This window comes from Myotis nattereri (genome assembly GCF_964212035.1).
Source record: "Myotis nattereri genome assembly, chromosome: 3".
Lineage (NCBI taxonomy): Eukaryota > Metazoa > Chordata > Mammalia > Chiroptera > Vespertilionidae > Myotis > Myotis nattereri.
In genome coordinates this window covers 149,589,553-149,602,929 of record NC_138077.1, presented here as the reverse complement: position 1 = coordinate 149,602,929, position 13,377 = coordinate 149,589,553, and positions in this window count along the sequence as shown.

Here is a 13,377-nt window from a genome sequence, read left to right as displayed (position 1 = left end):
ACCTTATCTGCAAGCGAGGAGATGGGTTAGATTAGAATTTCCAGTCTAAGTAGATCAAGAACTTTCACCAGGTTATTTTGATCAAAAAGGTAGACTCATAAAATTCCCCAACGTGGCCAAAAGTTCTGTGTCAACAGTGAGATGGATGAGGGAAAGATTTGTATTATTTTAGAAAGTTACAGAAGTGCAATTGAAGTAGCCTATTAAAAAAAATATTGGTGACCTGTCCGGTTTTGCTCAGTAGATAGAGCGTTGGCCTGCGGACTAAAAGGTCCCAGGTTCGATTCCGGTCAGGGGCATGTACCTTGGTTGCAGGCACATCCCCAGTGGGGGGTGTGCAGGAGGCAGCTGATGGATGTTTCTCTCTTATCAATGTTTCTAACTCTCTATCCCTCTCCCTTCGTCTCTGTAAAAAATCAATAAAATATATTTTAAAAAATATTGGTATGACAAGGACATCAACATTTAACCACTTTCATGAACAAAATCTTTAATTTACCATAGAAAACTTTCTTTTTAGATTCTCATTAAAATTTTCAGACTAGAGCCCACCTGGTCTGGCTCAGTGGTTGAGTGTGGGCCCATGAACTAGGAGGTCAGGGCACAATTCCTGTTCAGGGTACATGCCTGAGTTGCAGGCTTGATCCCAAGTAGGGGATGCATAGGAGGGAGCCAATGAATGTTTCTCTCTCATTATTGATGTTTCCATTTCTGTCTTCCTTCCTCTCTCTAAAATCAATAAAAATATATAAAAAAATTATTTGCTAGACATTAAATAAAAAATAGAATAGGCTTTAGAGAGAAGTTTACATCCTGGCCATATGTAAGAAATTTAATATTTATTTGTTAATTAATTCTGCTATGAATAAAGACTTTTGGGAATAAATGTTTCGTCATTTGATGTATGCTTTGGACAATTTTCACAGATTTTTTTTGTTGGTAATCCTCACTGGAGGATATTTTTCCATTGATTTTTAGGGACAGTGGAAGGGAGGCGGGAGAGACAGAGAGAGAGAAACATCTATGTGAAACAGACACTTGGATTTGTTTCCTCCCGCACATGCCCCCACCGCAACCATTCAATCCACCCTTCATCCAAGGGTAGACACTCTAGTGGCTGTTCAAAAACAGGCAGGGAATATTTCACAGATTTGAAATGTGTTTTCTTTCCTACTAGTTGTGCTTATTTTGCAGAAGTGAGGGTTCACAGAACTATTTATACTGCTATTCTGGAAGTGGAAATAATATAACTTACATTTACAAATTTTATAAAAATGTATGACTCTATTAAAAACATGACTAAGGACCTGCCCAAAGCCTTGGTATGGGCTTGTGCAAGCAAGGGGCCTTATACTTCAACGTCATTAACTTCACAAAAAATTTAGCCTCCAACTGAAAGGGGGTAAGACTGCACAGCTGCAAATACTGAATGTTGCCAAAAACCATGTTTGTGTATACATGTGTATGGTGTAAGGGAACCAAAGACTATGAAATATGAGTTAAAAGATCAGGAGGGCCTAGATTGTTCGAGGAAAATATATTTCTAGTCATACATTTGTAGGTTTTCTGTTTTGTTCTGTTTTTCCACTTGGTAGAGGAGAAGGAGAAGCAGGAAGAAGACAGAAGGGGAGAAAACTAGGGAGAGAGAGGGATAGGAAGAGCTGAAAGTAGAGAGGGAGAGTTATCAGAGAAGTAGGTGATGAGTAAAGTTCATGCCAAGCCAAGGAATTCAGAGGCAGTTTCCAGAAAGCAAGAACAAACCTGCTTGAGAGCATAGAGAGGTCAGGTAAATACAATGTTGGCTTTAGCAATGAAGGTTCATTAAAGAGAAAACTTTTTAGTAAAGTAGTGGGGCCAAATTCTACTTATAAGGGGTAAGAAAGAGTTGGCCCTAAGAAATTGGATCTAGTGAACCGGGGCTATAGTTTATTTTATTTTATTTAAAAAATTGTTATATTTTTAATTACAGTTGACAATCAACATTATATGAGTTTCACTATACTACATAGTGGTTAGTCATTTGTAAACTTTAAAAGGATCCCTTCTATGGATCTAGTACAGCTGTGGGCAAACTACAGCCCACGGGCTGGATCCGGCCCATTTGAAATGAATAAAACTAAAAAAAAAAAGACCGTACCCTTTTATGTAATGATGTTTACTTTGAATTTATATTAGTTCACACAAACACTCCATCCATGCTTTTGTTCCGGCCCTCCGGTCCAGTTTAAGAACCCATTGTGGCCCTCGAGTCTAAAAGTTTGCCCACCCCTGGTCTAGTACCTACATGTCAGCATACATTATTATTACATTACTAGAGGCCTGGTGCATGAATTTGTGCATGGGGGTGGTCCCTCGATCTGGCCGGTGATTGGGCCTAATCGGGGTGTCTTGCTGAGTCCCGATCGGGGCTGATCAGGACAGGCTGGATGGGGGAAGGGACCGAGGGAGATTGGCTGGCCAGGGGGAGGGACCTGGGAGGTTGGCCAGATGATTGGGGAAGGGCTGCGGAGGTTGGCAGGCTGGCCAGGGGAGGTCAGCTGCTCAAGGTTGGCTGTGGGAGCACACTGACCACCAGGGGGCAGCTCCTGCACTGACCCTCTGTCCCTTGATGGGCAGTGCGCATCACAGAGGCTAGTGGTTCTGGTCATTCCGCCATAATGGTTGCTTAGGCTTTTATTATATAGACTAGAGGCCCGGTGCACAAAACTGTGTGCACTGGCGGGGGGGAGGGGGGGGTTGTCCCTCAGCCCCACTTGTGCCCTCTCACAGTCTGGGACCCTTGGGAGATAACGACCTGCTGGCTTAGGCCCGCTCCCAGGTGGCAGAGGGCAGGCCCAATCCCTAGGTGCCTGCCCCGCAGCCCCTGGTCTGACTCAGAACAGAGCTGACTGGGGAGTTGGGGCACCGCCCCCTGTCATGCACAGAGCAGGGTAGATCAGGAAGTTGCGATGCCACCCCCAGTCACACTCAGGGTAGGGCCGATTGGGGGGTTGGGGCACCGCCCCCTGTCACTCTCAAGGCAGGGTCGATGGGGAGGTTGTGGCGCTACCCCCTGTCATGCACAGAGCAGGGAGGATCAGGGGGTTGTGGTGCCACCCCTGTCACATACAGAGCCGGCCGATCAGGGTATTGGGGAACGCCCCCCCCGTCACGCACAGAGCAGGGCCCATCAGGAGGGTTGGGGCTCCGTACCCTGTCACAGACAGAGCAGGGCCGATCAGGGGGTTGGGGAGCTCCCTCCTGTCATGCACAGAGCAGGGCCAATCAGGGGGTTGGGGCGCCTTCCCCTGTCACGAACAGAGCAGGGCGGATAGGGAGGTTGTGGCCCCGGCCCCTGTCACACACAGATCCGCAGGGCAATCAGGGGGTTTGGGTGCTGCCCCCTGTCACGCTGCTCCAGGGGCCAGGAGGCCTCGCGGCTCCCCTTGACCCTGGGGCAGTGAGGCCTCGCTGCTCCGCTGATCCTGTTGCTGGGAGGCTCTGCTGATCCCGGGCTCGGGAGGTCTCGCGGCTCTGCTGATCCCAGTGCTGGGAGGCATATTACCCTTTTACTATATAGGATAGAGGCCTGGTGCACGGGTGGGGGCTGGCTGGTTTACCCTGAAGGGTGTCCCGGATCAGACTGGGGGTCCCGCTTGGATGCCTGGCCAGTCTGGATGAGGGGATGATGGCTGTTTGCAGCTGGTCATACCCCTTTCAGGGTGGGGGTCCCAACTGGTGTGCCTGGCCAGTCTGGGTGAGGGGCTGAGGGCCCTTTTCCAGGCTGGTGGGCGACTGAAGCTCCCAACCTCTCCTTTTTTTCTTTCTTTCTTTCTTTTTTTTTATTCTGGGATTTATTTATCTTCTATGGCTGTCACTGGAACTGATAGCTGGCTTTAGCTCTGAGGCTCAGCTCCAGCTCTGAGACCTCGGCTGCTGAAAGCAGGTATCTGGGTTTGTTTGGGTTCTATAATTAAAAAACACTGTTGCAACTCTGGCTCTGAGGCCCGGCTGGCTGAAAGCAGGTTTCTGAGGTTTGTTTAGCTTCTATAATTGAAACACTGTTGCAACTCCAGCTCTGAGGCCCGGTGGCTGAACGCAGGTTTCTGGGGATTGTTTAGCTTCTATAATTGCAACATAGTTGCTTAGAGTACAGCTCAGAGGCCGGCAGCGGCAGGCGGGGAACCTTGGCTTCCTCCTTTAATGGAGCAACCAAGCCTCATGTTTGCTTCAGCTGCGTTGCTGCCGGCCGCCATCTTGGTTGGCAGTTAATTTGCATATCGCCCTGATTAACCAATGGTAAGCGTGTCAGAGGTATGGTTAATTACCATGTTTGCCTATTATTTGATAGGATTATTGACTATATTCCATAGGCTTTTCCTTACATCCATGTGACTGTTTTGTAACTGCCAATTTGTATTTCTTAATCCCTTCCCCATTTTCACCCAGCCCCTATCCTTCCTCACATATGGCAACCAGAACCTGAGTTACTTTTAAGTGAGTAATCCACTTTGAAACAAAGCTCATCTATATGACAAATGTCTGGTGTTGTTGTGAATCTTCATCTTTCACTCTTCTTTTTTAACAGTGACAGTTGGCTGTTATGCTGCATCTCATTTTCTATGCTTCTTTCTCATTAAAATAACATATCTTAGCCCTTCCAGTGTGTCAGCTTGAGCAAGTTACATCAAAGACAATGGTAATTTAACTGTGTCTGTAGCCAACACAATGTTGGCAAAAATAAAGATAACTGAAATGCATTTCAAACTCTGAGCTTAGCCCCATGTCTGCTGCTGCCTAATTCCTCCAAGCACAGTAGTCACACTTAGGGATGCCCTTCCACCTGATATCTCTGGTATTGCACCTCACTGCCTATTGTACATGGGCTCCGCTGCAAACCATCTTCATGCTCATGTTCTTTGGAAAATGAACTGACCCTTATAAATCCCTCCCAGCCTGCCCCAACCTTATCCTGGACTCCATTTCTCAGAGTACAGTCCTTTAGAGGTGGAGAGAAAGCTGCTTTGATGAGAAAATAAAGTTCTTACCTGTTTTTCCCCCTCAGTGTCGGTTGGAGTGGTTTGTTACTTCTCTGCCTTTCACTGGATAGTTGGGCTTTTATTTCAACTCCGATGTGACATGGCTGTCCTGACTAGGTTCCTGAAGTACTTAATTAGAAATGAAGGCTTTAGACTAATGTGAACCTGAAAGCACTGAGTAAAAAGCAGTGACTCAAAAACCATAAAAGGAATTTCTGCAAGCTATGCAAACAGGAGGGTACATGGACTTTACAGGATTTCTTATCTAGTTCATGACAGGCCAGCAGAGGACATTTGGCTCAGGCAGACTAGAAAGTCCCAAAGGATAATGTGGCTCCAGCCTCATTTCTGAAACAACCTGTGGTCACCATATCTGCCTCAACAGGAGGTATTAGCACTGATTGCGAGACAGCAGGCCAAGGATAATGAGGGCAGCTTACAGCCCACAGCCTCAAGGGCCAGCACTAATTAGGTTAAAAGACAACGGACTCCATCTAATCAAACTAGAACTCTTATAACCTCCAGCATCTGCCTCTTGCAGTTTTGCACATAAAATTCAACCCCCAAGGACAGTGGATACTGAGTGCTAACCTTCCCTGGCTGTGGCTCCGTCCCCCAATTCCCTCTAATAAACTTGCCTCCTGCTTGCTCACTGTGTCCGCCTAATTCCTTGAGTGACTCTCATCTTACAGTTCAGTTTGACAAAAGCTCCATTTCTGGTTCCTGGTGGGTGTGGTCCACAAGATGTGGCTCCCTCTTCCCTCTTTCAAGCAGGATAAGGTATGTCTCTGGGCGAGGCAGGCACCAGTATTTCTCATCCCCTCCAACACTGAGTTGCAGACACCTGGAGTCTGGGGCTCCCAACCTGCACCCAGACCCACTCAGAGTGAAGGCTCTAGCTGATGCACAGCTGGCTGAGATTGCCTGGCCTGATCACCCTCCCTCTGGCTGACTTGTAGGAAGGAGTTTCCAAGCTGGGAGAGGCACGTGGGGAAGACCAGAGGCTACCACCCCTGCCCAGGGGAGGATCAGTGGCTCAGAGATGTTTGTCCATGGCGAGAGGAAGTGCCTCATCACAGAGGTCTCTGAAGTTCTCCCCAAAAGAACTGATTTTATTGAAACAGTGTGGGGACTTGAGGAAACTTTATTGCTAGCAAGTTGACTTTACAAAAAGCACAAAAGGAGGTTTTCAGGGAGGAAGCAAGTGACTTCAGATGGTAACACAAATCTATGTAGAAAAACAAAGAGCAGCACTAAGGGAATTGTGTAATTATAAAAGACAGTATAAATGCAGATTATTTTCCTTTCTCTTCTTAACTGGTTTAAAAAGCAATTGTATACAACAATATGTATATAATTGTATTGCAGGGCCCATGACATACTTAAAAGTAATATATTTAGCAATATGACACTTGATATTAAGGTAAACTCATAGGAATAAAGAGAACCAGAAATTGTAAGTCAGAAAGTTAATATAAGAAGCCCTGTACTTTTATTCTTTCTCCTTCAGCTTCGTTCAAGACATAAAATTATATAAGTTAATAACGTTCAAAATGCATTGTTGGGGTTGTTACATATACAGATGTACTTTGTAATATATAGGTAAAAAATTCACTGGATGATTGGGCTTTTCTTTCAACTCCGATGTGACATGGCTGTCCTGACTAGGTTCCTGAAGTACTTAATTAGAAATGGAGGCTTTAGACTAATGTGAACCTGAAAGCACTGAGTAAAAAGCAGTGACTCAACAACCATAAAAGGAATTTCTGCAAGCTATGCAAACAGGAGGGTACATGGACTTTACAGGATTTCTTATCTAGTTCATGATAAGCCAGCAGAGGACATTTGGCTCAGGCGGACTAGAAAGTCCCAAAGGAGAAAATGGCCCAGCCTCATTTCATGGAACAACCTGTGGTCACCCTATCTGGCTCAACAGGAGGTAGTCGCACTGATTGCAAGACAGCAGGCCAAGGATAATGAGGGCAGCTTACAGCCCACAGCCTCAAGGGCCAGCACTAATTAGGTTAAAGGACAACGGACTCCATCTAATCAAACTAGAACTCTTATAACCCCCAGCATCTGCCTCTTGCGGTTTTGCACATAAAATTCAACCCCCAAGGACAGTGGATACTGAGTGCTAACCTTCCCTGGCTGTGGCTCCATCCCCCCATTCCCTCTAATAAACTTGCCTCCTGCTTGCTCACTGTGTCCACCTAATTCCTTGAGTGACTCTCATCTTACAGTTCAGTTTGACAAAAGCTCCATTTCTGGTTCCTGGTGGGTGTGGTCCACAAGATGTGGCTCCCTCTTCCCTCTTTCAAGCAGGATAAGGTATGTCTCTGGGCGAGGCAGGCACCAGTATTTCTCATCCCCTGCAACACTGAATTGCAGAGAGTGGAGCCTGGGGCTCCCAACCTGCACCCAGACCCACTCAGAGTGAAGGCTCTAGCTGATGCACAGCTGGCTGAGATTGCCTGGCCTGCTCACCCTCCCTCTGGCTGACTTGTAGGAAGGAGTTTCCAAGCTGGGAGAGGCACGTGGGGAAGACCAGAGGCTACCACCCCTGCCCAGGGGAGGAGCAGTGGCTCAGAGATATTTGTCCAGGGAGAGAGGCAGTGCATCATCACAGAAATCTCTGAAGTCCTCCCCCAAAGAACTGATTTTATTGAAATAGTGTGCGGACTTGAAGAAACTTTATTGCTAGCAAATTGACTTTAGAAAAAACACAAAAGGAGGTTTTCAGGGAGGAAGCAAGTGATTTCAGATGGTAACACAAATCCATGTAGAAAAACAAAGAGCAGCACTAAGGGAATTGTGTAATTATAAAAGACAGTATAAATGCAGATTTATTTTCCTTTCTCCTCTTAACTGGTTTAAAAGCAATTGTATACAACAATTGTATTGCAGGGCCCATGACATACTTAAATGTAATATATGTAGCAATATGACACCTGATATTAAGATAAACTCATAGGAATAAAGAGAACCAGAAATTGTAAGTCAGAAAATTAATATAAGAAGCCCTATACATTTATCCTTTCTCCTTTAGCTTCTTTCAAGACATATGTGGATGAAAGGGCCACATGCTGACCTGACAAGCTCAGGGGAGGCCTGCACGGCAGTCTTGCAAACTCAGAGACCTAAAGTAACCACAAAGGATGGTCTGAAATTAAACTTTAACTAAAAGCAGTTATGGTGGGCAGTTACGTCCTAGGCTGGTATCTTCACTGACAAGGTCAACCTTTACCTTAACTGAGCCTGTCTTTTTGCATCTATGATAACATACCCTTGAAATGTCTGGGTAACTTGTAATTTTGCTTTTTCTGGACCCCCCTGGGGCACAATCAAATGTGCTGGGCACCAGGGCAGATACCACAATTTCCTTCATTATCATGTTAGCTGTTCCTGCACCCACCTATGTGTCCATCATTTTACTTTTTATCCAATCCCAGGGGTTTCTCTCCCCCCCAACCCCTGCTTTGCTTTCTACCACCTCTCTAATCTACCACCAGTGGATTTCATGCAACCCACCTAAGTCCCTTCCTTTGATTGCTATGTATAAATACAGATGTAACCTGCCAGGAGTCTTGTACATCATCTAGAAGGGTTCAGGAATCCGGAGAAGGGCTGCATGTAAATTATTAAAGAGTCCAGAGATGAAACATAAATTTGGAAGGTATTTTGAGGAGCCAGAGGAGCTTTGCTGTAGGAACCAAGTTCTGTTGTTTCTCTGGACCCCTTGCTTTTTATTAACAAAAATTGTCCTAAAGCAAGGTAGATATACATATCAAAGGCAAGGTTTAGGGGGTTGGGGGAACTGCCTATGGCTGTTCAGGTGTTTGGCCAGTAGGAGGCAATAACATGTAGATTGATATGCCCTCAGCTGTCTGGCAGCAAGCAATCATCTATGCAAATCTTTAGGTGTGGGGAAATACACTTAGCCATTTCTAGCAGGCAATCCTCAAGGTTCCATCAACCTTTTGATGAAACTCTTGCATTTATGACATGCTGGAATTAGTTTCTGGCAGTAACCCGCCAATCTCCAGAGTATTATCTCAATTTGTTGAGGTTCTGCTTCCTGGCATATGTCGACAGTTTGGCTCAAGTAAACTCACAAAAATTCTTTAAAGGTTTCTTTTCTTTCTTTTCTTTTTTTTTAAGCAAAGTGTGGAAAATTTATTACAACAGATTCAGCCTCCCCCCAAGGGGAGGGCGACCGAAGAATGGGCTACCCATTCAAGCCTTGTAGTCCAGGGGTATATATTTGCTACAAGCCTGCTCTAGGTCTATCTGTGTTGTCCCCTGATTGATTCCCTCAATTGTTTTTGCCCAGCAATGGCCCTAAACTTTTCCTGTGTCTGTGTGTTCTTTCTCTGTTCCTATGCTGAACTTTTTGTTTCTTTTTAAAAAATACATCTTTATTGTTCAGATTATTACAGATGTTCCTCTTTTTTCCATTCATAGCTACCCTCCACCTAGTTCCCACCCCACCCCATGCCCTTACCCCGCACCACTGTCCTCATCCATAGGTGTAAGATTTTTGTCCAAACTCTTCCCACACCTTTCACATCCCCCTCCCCCTGAGAATTGTCAGTCCACTCCCTTTCTATGCCCCAGCTTCTATTATATTCAGCAGTTTATTCTGCTCATCAGATTATTTTATTGACTTAATTTTTAGATTCACTTGTTGATAGATATGTATTTGTTGTTCCTTTGTTGTTCATAATTTTTATCTTTACCTTTTTCTTCTTCCTCTTCTTAAAGAATACCCTTCAGCATTTCATATAATCCTGGTTTTGTGGTTATGAACTCCTTTAGCTTTTTCTTGTCTGTGAAGCTCTTTATCTGACCTTCAATTCTGAATTACAGGTTTGCTGGGTAGAGTGTTCTTGGTTGTAGGTTCTTGCTATTCATCACTTTGAATATTTCTTGCCACACCCTTCTGGCCTGCATGGTTGCTGTTGAGAAATCAGCTGACAGTTGTATGGGTACTCCCTTGTAGGTAACTAACTGTTTTTCTCTTGCTGCTTTTAAGATTCTCTCTTTGTCTTTTGCTCTTGGCATTTTAATTATGATGTGTCTTGGTGTGGTCCTCTTTGGATTCCTCTTATTTGGGGTTCTCTTCGTTTCTGGGACTTGTAAGTCTATTTCTTTCATTAGGTAGGGAAAGTTTTCTGTCATTTTTTTAAATAGGCTTTCAATATCTTGCTCTCTCTCTTCTTCTGGTACCCCCATAATTTAGATGTCGGTACGTTTGAAGTTGTCCCAGAGGCTCTTTACACTATCTTCATATTTTTGGATTCTTTTTTCATTTTGCTTTTCCGGTTGGGTGTTTTTTTTGCTTCTTCGTATTTCAAATCTTTGACTTGATTCTTGCGATCCTCTGGTTTGCTGTTGGGAGTCTGTATAATGTTCTTTATTTCAGTCAGTGTATGCTTAATTTCTAGTTGATCCTTTATCACAACATCGAGGGTCTCATTAGATTTCTTGAGGATCTTACTACATTTATCGGCGGCTTCTAGACAGTTTTTTTAAAGACCTTAAAAGTGTAGTTTAGAACTCTTTATTCAGCAGTTTGCTTTCCTCCAATTCTGTCGTTTGTGTCCTGTTTCTTTGTCTCGGCATTTTTTATGCTTCGCTGTGTCGATAGAGTGCCTTTCTGTGCTAAGTGTCCCAATTACCTGAGGTAGACACTCTTGGTGCACCCCCTTGTGGGCTTTGTGCACAGTCTTGTTGTAATTAAGCCTTGGTTGTTGTAGTTATCACTGTGAGGAATTGACCTCCAGGCCAATTGGCTGTGAGAATCAGCTGTGTCTGCAGTGGGAGAACTTCTGTGCTGGAGACACCCCTCTGGGGCTAGACTTGCTTCGATGGGGCTTTGGTGCTCACTGAGTCTGCCCCCTGAGTTTGTCTTTTGTGGTTCCACGGAGCTGCAAACTGAATGGTCCCACTCTGACCTCTGGGCTTCCTGGCTCCTGGATCTCTAGGGAGGTGCTAATCTAGCCTTTGCCTGAGGCTATTCAGCAAAAGTCTCCCTGCAGGGCTTGGGGGGGGTGGGTCCCACGGGATCAACAGGATGGGGTTAGCAATTATGGCTGCTCTCAGTCTTGCCCTCAGAGGCTCTGCTTCTCTGTGTCCCAGTAATCGCTGCAAGCCCCTTGGAGAGAAAGCTGCCCTAGGGTTCTGAGCGATGCCAGACAGTCCCACTTCTCCCGTATGAGTCTGGGTCCCTAGAGACTCGCCCGGATCTGGAGCTCAGAGCCTGAGACTCCCTCCTGATTGAAAACGACAACCACGCCCTCAGCCGCCAGCCCACTCCGCATGCACTCCGCACCTTAGTATTTTACTTCAGTACTGCGCCTTCTCTGAGTCTTGGTATGCTTTTCTCTTTCTTCCTAGTTGTAGAACTTCCACTCAGTGGTTCTGGATGATGTCTGTTCTGTCTTTTAGTTGTATTTTTGAAGTGGTTGTTCAAGGCAGCAAACTCTGGTGTTTACCTATGCCACCATCTTGGTTTCTACTAAAAATATGTGTTTTCTGATGGTCTTAGGCGACCCACAGATTGAGAACTTCTGCTCTAGATGATATCTGACTTTTCCATCCATGGATTGCCTCACCAGCTGTGTTTAATTAGCCAATTCTGGGTGGATGTTATTCAATTCAGCTGTTCCTTCTAAGTGCTCTGTGAGAAGGCGCAGGACTCATCCACATATTTGTGCCACTTTGTCTCCCCCTGGGCAGACATTTTAGGTGCCTGTGGTTGGTGAGGCTGTAGTCCTGATGTTCCGGGACTCGCAGCTGAGGCAGCTGGTCCCTGGGCGTTGTGGTTATAGGGTCCTAGGAGGTATCCGAGGTCTCCCTGGTTGAAGGTAAGGCTGGGCTTCCGATCACAAACACTCTCCCCTTTAAGATGGCACAGTCTCTGCAGCAGAGCAGGCCGCTCTGGGGGAGATTTCAGTAGCAGTAGAGGCTGCCCAGCCAGGGAAGCCCTGTCCGCCAGTCCCCAACAGTCCCTTGGAATATAGGTGTCCCTCACTCACAAATGCAGACACTCCCCACATGTCCATGCACTCTCCTTTCATTCTCTCACTCACACACTATCTTGCAACCTGCCGTCCCTTTAGCAGCCATCTTCTAGTCTTTGAATAGTGTCTTTCAAAGTAAAAAAGAAAATGTCCACTTAAGTAAAATTAAAAAGCTCTCTAAAATTTGATCCACACTACATACAAATGCCCTCCTGCCTTTCCTACTCTTGTATAACAGTCAAGTCCAGATTTAACTTAGAGGAAAACAGTAAGGAAGAGGCTGTGTTCCCACCCTCCAGGCCCCTCTCACACACAATAGCTCATATTTATGATACCTACTAGAGGCCTGGAGCATGAAATTCATGCACTGCGGTGGGGAGGGGTCCCTGTAGCCTGGCCTGCACCCTCTCACAGTCCAGGAGCCCTCTGTCCTTACCACTCATCTGCTCGCTGCTCCTTACTGCTTGACTTGTTACTCCTTAGCGCTGCTGCACTCACCAGCCATGAGCCCGGCTTCTGGCTCACCGCACTAACCACCAGGGGACAGCTTCTGCATTGAGTGTCTGCCCCCTGGTGGTTAGTGTGTGTCATAATGACCGGCTGTTCTGCCGTTCGGTTGATTTGCAAATAAGCTTTTATTATATAGGATTGAATGTCCACAATGTGCAGGAATCCAGGGGATAGAAAACCCTCTTACATGATATGTTAATAGTATGCATTAGTGCCTCTGCTGGTGACTTAAGTCTATTTTTTAAAAAAATGTAATGATGAATGAATTATTTGCAGATCCCCCTATGGGGGTTTTACACCAGAAATTTCCAACTGTGGCCCACTTTGACTCCTTTCCTCTAATCTTGATTTCTAGAAATCCATTCATCCCATGCCTCTTTGTGTTGAGGTCAGTGTGTAACCAGACAACCAAGGGGTCCAGGCTGCCTGTCACTACTTCAGCCAATTACACAGAGACAGGGTTGAATCATATATGAGCATTTATTTCAATAATGCTGGCATTATGGGAGAGCAGCAGGTCATCCCCAGAAATCTGCTCTCTGTAGCCCACAGTTAACCAACTGCTTATGTTGGTTAGAAGGACAAGATTCCATGGGGAAATAGGAATTACAGGTATAGGAAAGTTGGCATGGGATAATCATTACAAGTCATGTGGGCTGGAGGGTGAAGTTACAGATAGTGGGCACGTCTGGGTGCCCTGGGTGCCCCAGGACCAGATTACAGGTAATAGGAGCAGGTGCCTCCAGGACTAGGTGCCATGAGGTTGTAAATCTTTGCATAATGATAGGCAGTTCTTGGAAGGAGGACAGACTGCATTCCCATGT